We start from the raw sequence: 13,365 nt of genomic DNA on the forward strand, positions 1-13,365 counted from the left end.
AAAACCCAACCCTTATATAGGTTTACAACCTTCACCTAGGACGTGTTACCTCCTGATTGGCTGCAGCCCATCGGCCCATATGACGCCATGGGAGAGGCAGAGACCAATGGAGGGAAAATCACCCTGCACCTGCGCACTGACTTGTTTATTCTCAACGCCAGCCAGATGCAGGTGCCATTTGTAATGGAGAATGCAGGGACGGCTCCCTACAGTCTTTGAAAGGTTTGAAAAATGCCTATCCATCTCTCAAATCTGGCAGGAAGCATTGTATCTCTTTAGGCAGAAGCCTTGTCCTTTATATTTTTTTGTTTTTTGATACAGGGTCTCTCTACATAGTCCTAGCTGTCCTGGAGCTCAGTAGACCAGGTCCACTTGGAAGTCAAAGAGACCCACCTGTTTCTGCTTCATGAGAGCTTGGATTAAAGGTGTGCCCCAGCACAACTGTTTAGTCCTTAATTCTTGAAACAATCATTTGATAATTTGGCTTCAAGTTTCTCTCATTTTAATTGTCCTCATAATTTTTCTGACCTGTGGAAAACTGATCTCTTGCTTTTAGCTAAATTTGGCATTGCTGAGCTGTGCATTGACTAAGTTGGTAAGCATAAGCTTAGGTGAGTAGTTCATGGGCAAACATCGCTGGTGTTTGTTTCCTGCTAGTTGCCTTCTGTAGCCCAGGAAAGGCACAGAAAGGCAAACAATTACTACCATCCAACTGAATCTGGAGTTTTAACCTGAACATGGACACAGGGAAAGGATTCAGACATGTGTGATGCCTCAGATCGCTAAGCCCAACTCTGGAGGAGCTGCAGGAGGGTTATGATGAGATTGAGGTAGCTTGGGCTATAAACTGAGTTCTAGGTCTACCTAGTTTACAGAATGACACAGTTTTAAAATATTATGAGAAAGGGGTGGTGGTGGGGGGAATCACAGACATGTAGCATGTTGTAAGAGTGGGCCATGACCTGGCTCAGGTGTGGCACTGAAGGGAAGATGCAGGTGTGGATGAGAATTAAAATAAACAAACAAATTATGGGATGGGAATATGTATCTAAAGACTGTACAAACTGGAATGTTCTGTGGAACTGATAAGAGCATATCTGAGTTGTGTGTTTAGCAGATGGCCAGGTTCAAGACCTGGCTGAGGATTGGGTAGGAAGATAACATAGGAATAGTTGAAGACCAACACACCATATGGGTCATCACTGGTGTTGAGGTACCATGAATACCTTCTGGCTTCGGGATGCAGGGTGTGTGACTCAAGTGCCCAAGTTCCAGAATGGAAAGAGATGGAAGATGTTGGGAGGGGCAGGCCTCTCTGAATGACACTTATTTGTGTAGAGGCCAGAGCTCCAACTTGTCAGCACATAGAGCAGGGAGAGCTGACCAGTGACTGGCTCAGGGCTGGTGGACCCCAGCTGTGGGTCTACTGTTCAGAGCTGGAAGTGAATGTTTGGCTGGGAGATTTGTAACTTGGGGAAGCACTGTGGACTTCGTGTGATGCAGCACACCATTACAGGCATCTCAAGACTCTCAGTGGTTTAAAAAGACATCTCCAGGAAGGAAAATATAATTCCACTCATTAGAAATGTAGAACAAACTCAGCTAAACAGTGAGCCAAATGCTTGCATTTATGTGGTCCTTGGAATTGGGAGAATGGCTTAGGGGACAAATGTCAGATTTTGGTGCCATCTTCTGGAAGAGTTTAGCATTAACAACGGTTCCCTCACCCTCATCCCCCAGGTCTCATAACCTAATGAAGGAGGTGTGAGGTTTCCAAGGCAGGATACCCCTAGGCAGGGATGTGGGATGGACGGGACTTTCACAGTCCACTCTATCTCCAGGGCACAGGCTCCCCAGATGTACCCTGTATCCACCTCATAAACTGAGCCCTGTGCTCCCTCTTGACTGGCAAGTTCTACCAGGCCAATGGCTCTGTGGGATGCCTTCCTGAGATGCTCAACTCTACCTAAGACAACAGCAAACAAGGGAAGACAGCTACAAGGTTTTAGTCACAAGAGATGGCATCTCTGAGTTTGAGACTCCTAAGTTAATTCCAGGCACCTTGGTGTCCTTGTCCTCCTCAGACTGTCACAGGGATGGCAATTTCAGGCTCACTAATCCCTCATTTGTCCACAAGACTGTATACCTCCTTTCACAATCATGCAGCCTGGCCTGAGCAGCTGGACCCCAAGCCACTGTGACATCATGTGTTTGTCATGTGACAGAAAGTAGAAGGCACAGCTTGGTCTGAGATGTCTAGTCAGGGTACTTGTCTGAGGTCCTCCTTCAAGTAAGCCCAGGAAACACCACAGCAGCCATGCTGGTGATACCACAGAACCGAGTTTTTTTTCTCTTTCTAACTGAAATTTTTCATGAAGTATGTCTTTATTAGATTTCCCCTCCCCGATTATTTGCAGGTCCTTTCCACTTACCCTCCCAATTTCTCTCTCTCTCTCTTTTTAAAGATACAAAGGAAAAATTCAATAAACACAAACAGAAACACAAATAACATAAACAAGCAAAAGGCCAATAAGATTTAAAAAATAAAAAATTCCAAAAATACTTTGAGTGTGTTTTATGTTCAGCAAGTACTCCTGAACATGGAGAAAAGTGATAGTTTGTCCTTTGTCAGTGGTTATGGATCATGTTAGATGGAGAAGGGAGCCTGGGCTTACTTCCTCCATTTAGTTATGGGACCCTTTCTGGCTTGAATGTGTGCAGGTCTCCTTTGTTCTGCCAGAGTCTCTGTGGGTTCTTAAGTTCGTGCTGTATTGAACATAATTGGACGGCTCTGTCCCCCACTGCCTGCGCTGAGCCCTATTCTTGTGGGCCTAGTTTGTAGGATGGGACAGTAGGCAGGTATGGAAATCTGACAGGACAGGCTAATCTTGGCTGGGCACATGCTGGTGGAAGCTGTTTTGTCCACACAGCTGTGAGTTTCTGTAAGGCAAAGGACACAGTGGACAAGACCAAATGACAGCCCACAGACTGGGAAAAGACTGGGAAAAGATTTTCACCAATCGTATATCGGACAAAGGGCTGATCTCCAAAATATACAAAGAACTCAAAAAACTAGTCAACAAAACACCAAATAACCCTATTAAAAATGGGGTACAGAACTGAAGAAAGAATTCTCAATAGAGGAAATCAAAAAGGCTGAAAGGCACTTAAGAAAGTGCTCAACATCCTTAGCTATCAGGGAAATGCAAATCAAAACAACTTTGAGATACCATCTTACTCCTGTCAGAATGGCTAAAATTAGAAACACCAATGACAACTCATGCTGGAGAGGATGTGGAGAAAGGGGAACACTCCTCCACTGCTGGTGGGAGTGCAAACTTGTACAGCCATTTTGGAGATCAGTATGGCGGTTCCTCAGGAAAATGGGAATTAGTTTACCACAGGACCCGGCAATCCCCCCTCTTAGGCATATACCCAAATGATCCACATCCATGCAACAAAGACATCTGTTCAACTATGTTCATAGCAGCAGTATTTGTAATACCAGGAACCTGGAAGCAACCTAGATGCCCCTTATTGAAGAGAGGATAATGAAGATGTGGCACATCTACACAATGGAATACTACTCTGCAGAAAAAAATGATGTTATCTTGAAATTCGAAGGCAAGTGGATGGCACTTGAAGAAACCATCCTGAATGAGGTAACCCAGTCACTAAAAGAGGAACATATTATGTACTCACTCATATATGGATTTTAGACCTAGAGCAAAGGATCACCAGCCTATAATTCACACCACCAGAAGAATTAGGATACCAGGCATATTCTAATTGATTAATATAATTTCCCTCACAGAACTGGGAAGGGACACGTCCCCCAGTTAACAGGGGTAGTGGGGGGCAGCAAATGGAGAGAGAAGTAGGAGAAAACGAGGGGGGAGGAAAGGAGCAAATACCCATACATAAACACTGAGTCAAAGTAGAACCCAGATGCAGATGGAGAGGACAAGACCAGGTGGCAGAAACACATAGAGACAGCTTACCTGAACAAGGAGGAGCTAACGGGTCACCAGACTGATAGCTGGGAAGCCAGCATGGGACTGACTCAGGCCCCCCTGAATATGGGTCTCAGCCAGAAGGACTGAGCAGTCTAAGAGACCTCAGACAGTGGAGCCAGGAGGTATCCCTGGTGCACAAATGGACCTTGGGAACACATTCCCCCATGGAGGGATAACTGCCTTATCTAGAGACAGGAGAGAAGCCCTATTCCCTACTTCACATGACCTCTCAGATGTACATGACCCCAACTGGATGGCATTCCCCTACATATGGAATTGGGGTGGGGGATGGGAGGGGAAGGTGGTTAGAGTGCATGTGAGAGGGCAGAGAGGGTCAAATGGAGGGAGGGGGAACTGGGATCGACATGTAAAATAATAAATTAAATATAAAAAGAAAATGCTTTGACTCCAAAATTTAAGTTCAAAGACACGTTACTGGGGAAAAGGATTTCTATTTTTGTTTCCACAGAAAAGGAAAAGCTATGGATTCCTTGCAGACTAATGTGGTTTGATCAAGCCAGACCACCTGAAACAGAGTACCAGGTGATCCTACATTCAAAACATCTGGACAAAGCAGCCTTGCAGACGATAGCTTGGTGCAAATTTTAAAAAGGGTAGTATTACAAAAGTTGTATTTGATTATGTTAAGGGTCATCACACAAGGCTGAAAGTACAAATTCCTGGCAAAAGCTTTAAGTTTTTCTCACTAAGACTGCCCACCTGAGCACTGTATCTTAGCTGAAGGTGAGGTCCAGTTGCTAACAGAAGTCTCACTCAAGAGCAATCATCCTGAGCGAGACTCTTCAGCCACTGCACATGTCAAGGTGTGGGTCTCCTGATATACAGAGCAGAACATTGCTCTTAATCTCTTATATATAAGTATGTGCTTACATAGTGTCTAGTGGGTATCATGGGGTCTAGGACTGTGGCTACCTTGAGTGAGTGATGTCATGGGTTCTGGTTATCAGGCACAGACTTGGGTATAGTGGGAATCCTGACTAAGCTAGTCTTACATGTCTAAAAGGCATTTTATTATTTATTTTTACCATACTCATTGCAGGACTTGAATTGTTGGGCCTACTATCCCCAGTAAGAAGTCCCTAAGATTGATCCTGAAGCTGCCTGGCACAGATTCCACCATCCTCCTGCTTCTCTAGCAGCCCAGGCAGAGAGAGGCTGGGCTTATAGCACACTGAGTAGACTGCACTTAGGGCAGAGGTTCCATAGCCAGGGGTAAAAGGCCAGGCCTAATGGCAGGGTCTCATCCCTTCTGTATAAAATAGGGCACAAGTCTTCTCTTCACTCTATGCGATGAAAGAGTGAGGCAAAACAAGCTTTGCTGGAGTGGACAGCTCTGCATCTGCTGTCTCACTCACTAGGCCATTCCTAGTGTGTCCCCTATCAAGTCCATCCACATTTTGCTTCCTCTTTAAGGAGATATGTCAACAGCTTGATCATTGTTTTGACTTAATGGGCTATTTATGGAGAAGCATTTTAAGTAGACCCTGGAAGAGGTGAGTCCACGCCACAGTGTAAGCATTTGACTCTGGTACTTAGGAGTTTTCTATTTCAGCATCTTCTTTATTTGAGGCTAAAGAATCTCAGCAAATGAGGGTCACTTTTCTCAATTGTGTGTGTATCAACATGACAAATAGCAGGTAAGTCATACCAGGTGACCAAGTGCCCCTGTATAGCTATTAGAGCAAGCCTGTGAAGCATCTTTACATTGCCAAGAAGGGGGATCCTCATCTACCCAAGGTGATGTAGGCTAGAATTAGCCAGTGTAAAAGGGCAGTTCAGTTGACTGAGTAAAACACCCCCCTATATAGAGTGGGCAGGAGAGCTTCCCACTGCCTATGTTTGGGCTTTGAATGAAAGCCCGTGAGTGCTTGACACCCGAGGTTCACCATGGCCTGAGAGGAACAGTTCCTGCCCGAAGTCTGTTACATACACTGGCTCTGAAGTTCCAACCAGATACTCTTCTCCTATCATAGATGGCCATAGTTTCAGATAGCCCAGGTCACAATTTTGGAGCAAAACAAGGGTCCACTGCTATGGAAGGCATCGTGGACAAAGTAAGTGGGATGTAGAAGACTGGTGGGCCTTGTATGCATTCCTTGGGGCTTACTGTCACATTCCCTGGGGCTTACTGTCCTGCCCATTTCCATTTCCATTTCCATCTCTGTCTCTCCCATTGCTTCCAAGTCCTTTTTGAAGTATTATTCTTGAAGCCTTCCTGTGAGTGTACAATAGGTAAGAGCTGAGGGGTCACTGTAATGGGCAAATGGTGTTGCTCAAGAGAGTGTGGACATTTGCATGAGTATGTATATGTTAGGATATTGTTTCAGAGTGTGGTTTGTATGGGACGTCCATTCTGTGTGTGGTTCTTCCATGATGTGTGTGGTACTTGTAACATATGTAGTGATAATATTGATCATGGGATCTAGAATTAATAGTAGAAAAACCTGTTAGCATCACTGTGAGGGAGTTTCTCTAGTGAGTTAATTGAAATGGGAAAATCCCATCTAGATATAGACAGCAATATACACTGGCCTGAGATCCCAAGCTGATTAATAACAAGGTGAAAGAAGGGAGCTCTGGCATTCTCCTCTCTATCATTTATGATTGTGGATGCTATATGACCCCATGCCTCGTGTTCCTGCCACCATATGTTTCTTCCCTTACATGATGGACTGCATGCTTAGACTATGAACTAAAATCAGTTTATTTAAGGTTATTTTTATGGCATATTGTCACAAACTCAGCCAAAAAAGTAACTAATACAGAAAACTGGCATCAGGAGTGATGCTGCAGCTAAACCCAGACGGTGTGGTTCTTAGGCCTTTGAAAATAGATACAGAGAAAAGTCTGAAAGTTTGCAACATTGACACAGAAAAGCCCAAGAATGCATGTGTGTGTTAAGTGTGCTTTGGATGGATGTGTGAGAGCAGTGTGTATGGATGACATACATAATGTGAGAGAGGTTGTGGAAAGGCTGTGGAGTAAGTGGCTCAAACACGTGTGTCAGGGGAAAGGATGGTAGTGATTGTGCTATGTATGTTAGGGTTTCTGTGTTGTGATGTATTGTGGTGTGGAAGGGCATGTGTATGTGCCACATGATGTGTTTCTATGATATGTACTACATGTCTGAGCCTTTATGTACATGTAGTGACTAGTGTACATTTATGGGTTTTTTTCCGTGTATTTCGGTTAGGAATAGGTTTTCCTGCCGGCTGGTCTGGACCCACAGATTTGACAACTCCAAATAACACACAGAGTCTCTGTAGTAGATACAAATGCGGTTGGCCAATTACTAGTTTCTTACCAGCTAACTCTATCTTAATTATTAACCCATTTCTATTAATCTAAGTACTTCCACATGGTGTTATCTTATCGGAGAGAGAAGCTGGCCTTTTTCCTCTCTCAGTCTTCCATCTTGAATCTTGTCCCTAGTACTTCATCTCTCCTCCTTGTCTCCTAGTCCTGAGTATCATGCTTTTCTATTGGCCAACAGTGCTTTATTCATTAACGAATACCAGAAACATATATACAGAATGAAATCTCCCATCATCTCCTTTATTATGTCTAATATAAAAAGAAGGGTTTTAACTTTAACATAGTAAAATACGTAACAAAATAATTATGAAATAAGAATCACAGTTAACAATACTTAGTTCATTAACATAAATGATGCCCTCATGTCAAGAAGGGTCCAGTCTGCATGGATATTTCAGTTCAGGTAGCTGTAACCACAGAGGGGCAAGGTCTCTGGGCCTGGTCACTCCTTAGATTCACTGTGGTACTGCTAAAATGTAAAAGACTTTTCTGTGACCCCTAACAGCTGCCTCCCTTCTCTCCCTTTACCAGCCCACCATTCAGAGACACTGCCAACTTATTAAAAGCTTCAGTCAGGAAAGATAGATGGAGGTGACCCAGGCCAATCAGTTTTCATTGGGTCTGATCATTCTGGCAGCTATAATAAAGCATCACAAAACATGTGGCTTACAAACAATAGGGATTTACTCTTCATTCAGCTAAAGAGGGTGAAGGCTAAGGCTGAAACAGACTCTTGTCTGGTTAGTCAGTTCTGTGGCTCTTGATAATGCCTCTGACTGTTTTCTTATATGACAGATGAATTCCACTGATGGGGCTCTGCTCTCATGGCCTAGGACACGCTCTATGATCTCATGCTATGCTATGAGGGTAGGGGTTTCCATACAAGTATTATAGGCGGATGGGACCCATTGAGACCTCAACATAGGCTGGCTGGACTTCTGTTCCCTCTCTCCTCCCAGGGGCAGACACAGCACAGCTCCTGCTTTGTAACCATTTGAGCCAGTCTGTTAGTGTTGTCACTCTCTTCTTATCTTCCCCATGTTGATCCATTTCTTCTGTTTCTCTGGAGAATCCTAAACATGACAAACACACCTGCCTGCTAGGAATGTGAAGTAGAGAAGAGAATGGAGGTGTGGAGAAGAGGAAGGGAATGAAGGGAAGGAGGGAAGGAGGCATAGGAAGAGGGAGAAATGGAGAGGGAGAGGAGGAAGGGGAGAAAGGAGGATGAAGGAGACTGTTGAGTTCCCTTCTACCATCCAGACTTCTACATGCTGGACCAGCCGCAGTGCAGAGACAAAGGGGTGAAGCAACAGCACCGAGACTTCAGCTGTCTGTGACCATGAGCTCCTGTTGACTGTGAAGGGATGCTTGTGCAATGTGCTTGTAGAGGGACTCCATGCTGTCACTGCTAGTGGTAGGAGAGACACTCCTGCCTTCAAGGAGCCCAAACAGGAGTCCAGGATTAGAGATCATGCAAAACAATGAGAAGTCTGTGAGCCATACACCTCAGGAAGACTCTCTGTCCTTGGGGGACAAAGGCAGAGTCCCAGGATGCACTTGTAGGCAAAGACTCCTAGTCCCTCCTATTAAAGACTACTAGGCTTAGAGAAAGCACTCATAAGTGTACTTCCTCCATTGAAAGTGAGGCAGCAGGCAAACACACAAATCACTGGTGAGGATAGCCTTACTCATCGGTGGTGCCTGAGACTAAAGACAATGCTAGGTGGAGAGAACCCTAAGGCTCTTCTCTGACATCCCCTAACTTTCAGGCTGAGGGTCATGTGTTGAGAAAGTTTGTCCTATAAACTAAAGCCACGTGTGCATTCTGGAGGTTCTAGCTGTACCATTTTGATGAAAGTGACAAGCTATGTCTGGCTGCTCAGAGCAGGGCCCCGAAGGGTATTCACAGAACCCAGGGTAGAGGCAGAGGCCTGGTCATTAAGGCCCAACCCAGCCTGCAGTGCTCCAACTATACCTGTTACTGTCCTGCCACAGCACAGGTGTTTGGCAATGGAAGAGAGTCATGGCTGGCCTATTATCAGTTTTTAGCTGTTGAGGCTTTCCCCAAGCCACCCAGGCTTCCAGGCAGTGTCCAATGACACTGCGGGCTTTTCTCTGCTTAAAGGTGTAGCATGTACCACACCTGAACAAGTATCCACAGACACATGTACATATTTCAAAGCTCCAAGTTCTGAAATATGTGTGACATCCATCTGCCATATCTTTAGGGGCATTAACCCCCTAGGGTTTACCTGCACACCAAGTGGGTGTTGGTATATTATACAATGTGAACAGTTCAAAACCACCTGTCAAGCATCTGCTCTGGACAAATGGAATTTCCGTTGAAGAGTCCTTGCATTCACATGAAATTACTGATGGAATTGCCTAGCCTTATCTAAAGATGAGCTGGAAAAAACACATTCCACCCTTGTCCATTGATCAACAATGTCATTTCCTTCACTAAAGGGCCCAGGTAAACCCGTATGAGCTCTAATATGTTGAATATAAAAGCATTCCTTTCTCAACCAAATTAATCTTTGTAACTCTTTTAAGAGTGAACAAACAATACTACTAATTTTAATAGGGTCTGCTAATTCCAAAATTTTTACTGCATTCACCACATATGCTGAATCTGAGATCAAATTAAATGCAAATGGGCAAATTTTGAATACTTGGAATACAATTTTCAATTCCACAATTTGAGGGGATCCTGGCTGAAATTGACACAGCACAGAAGGCTTATTTGCAATCATATATGTCCCACAACCAGTTTTTGAACCATCAGTAAAAACAACATTTGGTGCCCCACTAAGTGGGACTGAGGAAGTTACTTTTGGAAAAATCACAGGATGTTCCCTAAAGAATGATATTAAAGGATGCTTTGGATAATCATTATCTATCATTCCTTCAAACCCACATTGCAATATGGCCCAATTGTCGATAGTGCCACACAAGGTCTTAACCTGGTGACTGGGGTAAGGTACCACAAGTAGTGCTGGGGCACTCCAAAACATTGAATGCTTTGTTGAATTCCACTATGAGCCAAACTAGCGACTGCTGTGGGATAATGTTCTATTGCTTTCGCTGGGGAGATGTTGGGATAAATCCAAAGCAATGGTCCTTCCTGCCATAACAACCCTGTAGGCTTATTATAGGTAGGGAGAATGCATAACGCGATAGCTTGACCTTCCTTCCATCTAGATAGAAATGCATTTTGTAGTCTTGCCCCAACTTTACATAAGGCTTCTCTCGCTTCAATAGTCAATTGCCTAGGAGACTCAAGAGCCGGATCCCCTACTAATATATTATAAAATGGCTTTAATTCATAATTTGGCAACTTTAAATAACTCCTAATCCAATTAACATCTCCTAATAACTTCTGAAAGTCATTTAACGTTTTCAAATTATCCTTTCTCAACTCAATCCTTTGAGGAACAATTTGTCTTTCATACATTTTGGCTCCTAAATAATTAACAATCTTATCCTTTTGAACCTTTTCAGGGGCTATAATGGCTATAACTAGGAGTCATGCAGTGTCTATTCAGGGCTTCAACTTGGGCTACAGTAAAAGAAGCTGAAATCCCATATGTTCTCACAGACTCAGCCAAAGCCTTGATGACCTTCCTCATATCTATTGCCTTGGGTGTTGAGAAACACAAACATGAGACTCAGCGCCCACGTGGAGTTTATTGAGAGAAGGGAGAGAAAGAGAGGGTAGCTGGTGGCCAACCGAAAGCAGGAGAGAAAGAGAGAGAGAGAGCAAGAGGGGGCAAGAGAGAAACCAGAGAGGTGAGCTTGGCACACTTGCTTTAAAAGGGGGCTTGTGCATGCATAACTGAGTCCTCTGGCAGGCAGGTAAAGCTTGAGCAGCCAGGTAAAGCTGACTTAGGGATGACAAGGCCATGAGCATCCAGCCCATTGTCAGGGCTAGGGTCAGCTGGCTGCTAGTTCCTAACATTCCTACCTCTTATTGTTATTAAAAAGGTGGGGGTTGGGCGTGGCAGGTTAGGGAATAAGGACCTTGAGTTCTGGAGACTGCTTCCTGCTGAACTGGGGGCATAGATTGTCTTTGGGGGATCCGAGAAAGCTGGGGTGCTGCCAAGTCCTGGTAGCTGGTTGTTTCATCACAGTTCTGACAGTATGGGGCTCTGGCCTCTCTTTGAGACCTGGCAAGATGTTAGCAGAACAGAGGACAAGGTTAGTTTTTTTCTCTCTTAGGTCTTAGTGCTTAATGGGAGAAGTGTGAGGTGGGGGGGGGGGGCTCCCAAGGGGGTCCCGGGACAAGGGAAGGAAGTCCTGTCCTGAGGCCAGGAAAAAGTTGAGTAATATTTATTTGGAGTGAATCTGACCTGTAAATGGATCCAATTCTTTGAGTTTGTGAAAATATAAATATTAAGACACATTAGCAGCATACTCATGTTAGAAATGATTTGGCTGAAAGAATTAACACATACAACTGGCAGATTTTTAGCACAATGTAAAGCACCTTAATTGTAAGTTTATAGTTACAGTTACAATCATATAGTGGCATAGTATTGTGTTTAATACTGTCAGAATTGGATTAGTAGCTTCTTAAAACTTTATTGATTCATGTTAAGACTATAAATAGGAGCAACCTTAAAATACCCATTTTTGAAATCTGTTTTGAAACAATTGGAGCCTTTGCTGCTGCTTTAAGCATCAGAGTTCTTGAGAAGGATAAAATTTTACCTGAATGATTAGAGTAACAGAGACTTACTAGCTGGCAGCAAGGACAGCCACCCCAGGTCCTCCACAGTTGTTGAAGTCAGAGGCTTTAAGGACATCTGCCTTCTGCTGATGGCATGAGACCTGTGGGTTAGGAGCTTTTGGAAGACTTTACCTACCATTGGCCCAAACAACGTGGAGAAAGGCGATTCCACTGCCCTCTTGTCCATGGTACTTACAGCCTTTTGCAGCAGTTGAGATGAACAGCAGGATTTCTCAGTGGCTACTGTTGCCACTTTAGTGGGTGGAGCTTCTTCAGTGTCCATCAGTCTTCTTGAAGGAAATGAGTGGTGCCAGCAGCTGGCCTGTCTCTCTGTTATAAAAGCATTTTAATGAAACATTTTAAATGCCATATTCTCTAGATCTCTGAGCATTTGAGGGCTGCTGATTGTTTAGCATACCTTAGTATACAAAACTTGTCTTTAGTTACTAGCCTTAAGTACATAGGTGGCTAGGTAAGGCTTTATCCCTGTAATTAATTAATCTGTTTGGAAAACTGGACCCAAGCTGAGAGGCTGTGGAGGGATGTTTTACTCAGAGCCCTGCAGCCTGACTGTAACTGGTTTTAACTTAGTAGGTTAGACTTATACCGGTAGAGGACAAAAGAGTTAGAGAAAAACTCCCTTTGATAATAGAGGCTTAACCTTTATAAACAGCTTACAGGAAAGACTGAGTGGCATAAATATTTTGTTAGCTTGAAATAGGCATTTATAACCTTAAATGTTTACCACCATTTAAAGGCATCTAACAATTTAGAGTACAGATGAATTTAAGTTGTATTGTAAGACCCTCAGAATGAGGAGTCTTCCAGGTTCAGTCGATACCCCAAGAACTCAATGTCCAGTCCAGTTGCTGCAAAACGCAAGAGGCTTTAATGAACAGGAAACATTTGCCCAAACAGGCTCCTCCAGCAAGAGAAACCCCCTCCCCTGGGTCCATGTGCTTTTAAAGGCAAACCCACAAGCTTAGGGAGGGGGTGGGGCCCTCTGTCCATTGAGTATGTGACCCTTGGGGGCCAGATGGTCTGTTATTAAGGTCAACAGACCTTAGGGCCTCGGGGTGTGCTAATTAATTTTTCTGGGCATACTGGAGTTGCAGCTTTCTCTTTGTTTCCTAAGGACCCTATTCACCACCTGTTGACTCACAGGAAAGGAGGGGCAGTGTGAATTCTTCTTATCTCAGGGCTTTGTGAGAGGAAATTAGCAAATTCCAAGGAACAGATATTGGTTTCCAGGTCAGTCCATCATTAACATTACTTTTTTTGTTC

This window comes from Phodopus roborovskii, unplaced genomic scaffold, assembly GCF_943737965.1.
Source record: "Phodopus roborovskii unplaced genomic scaffold, PHOROB, whole genome shotgun sequence".
Classification (NCBI taxonomy): domain Eukaryota; kingdom Metazoa; phylum Chordata; class Mammalia; order Rodentia; family Cricetidae; genus Phodopus; species Phodopus roborovskii.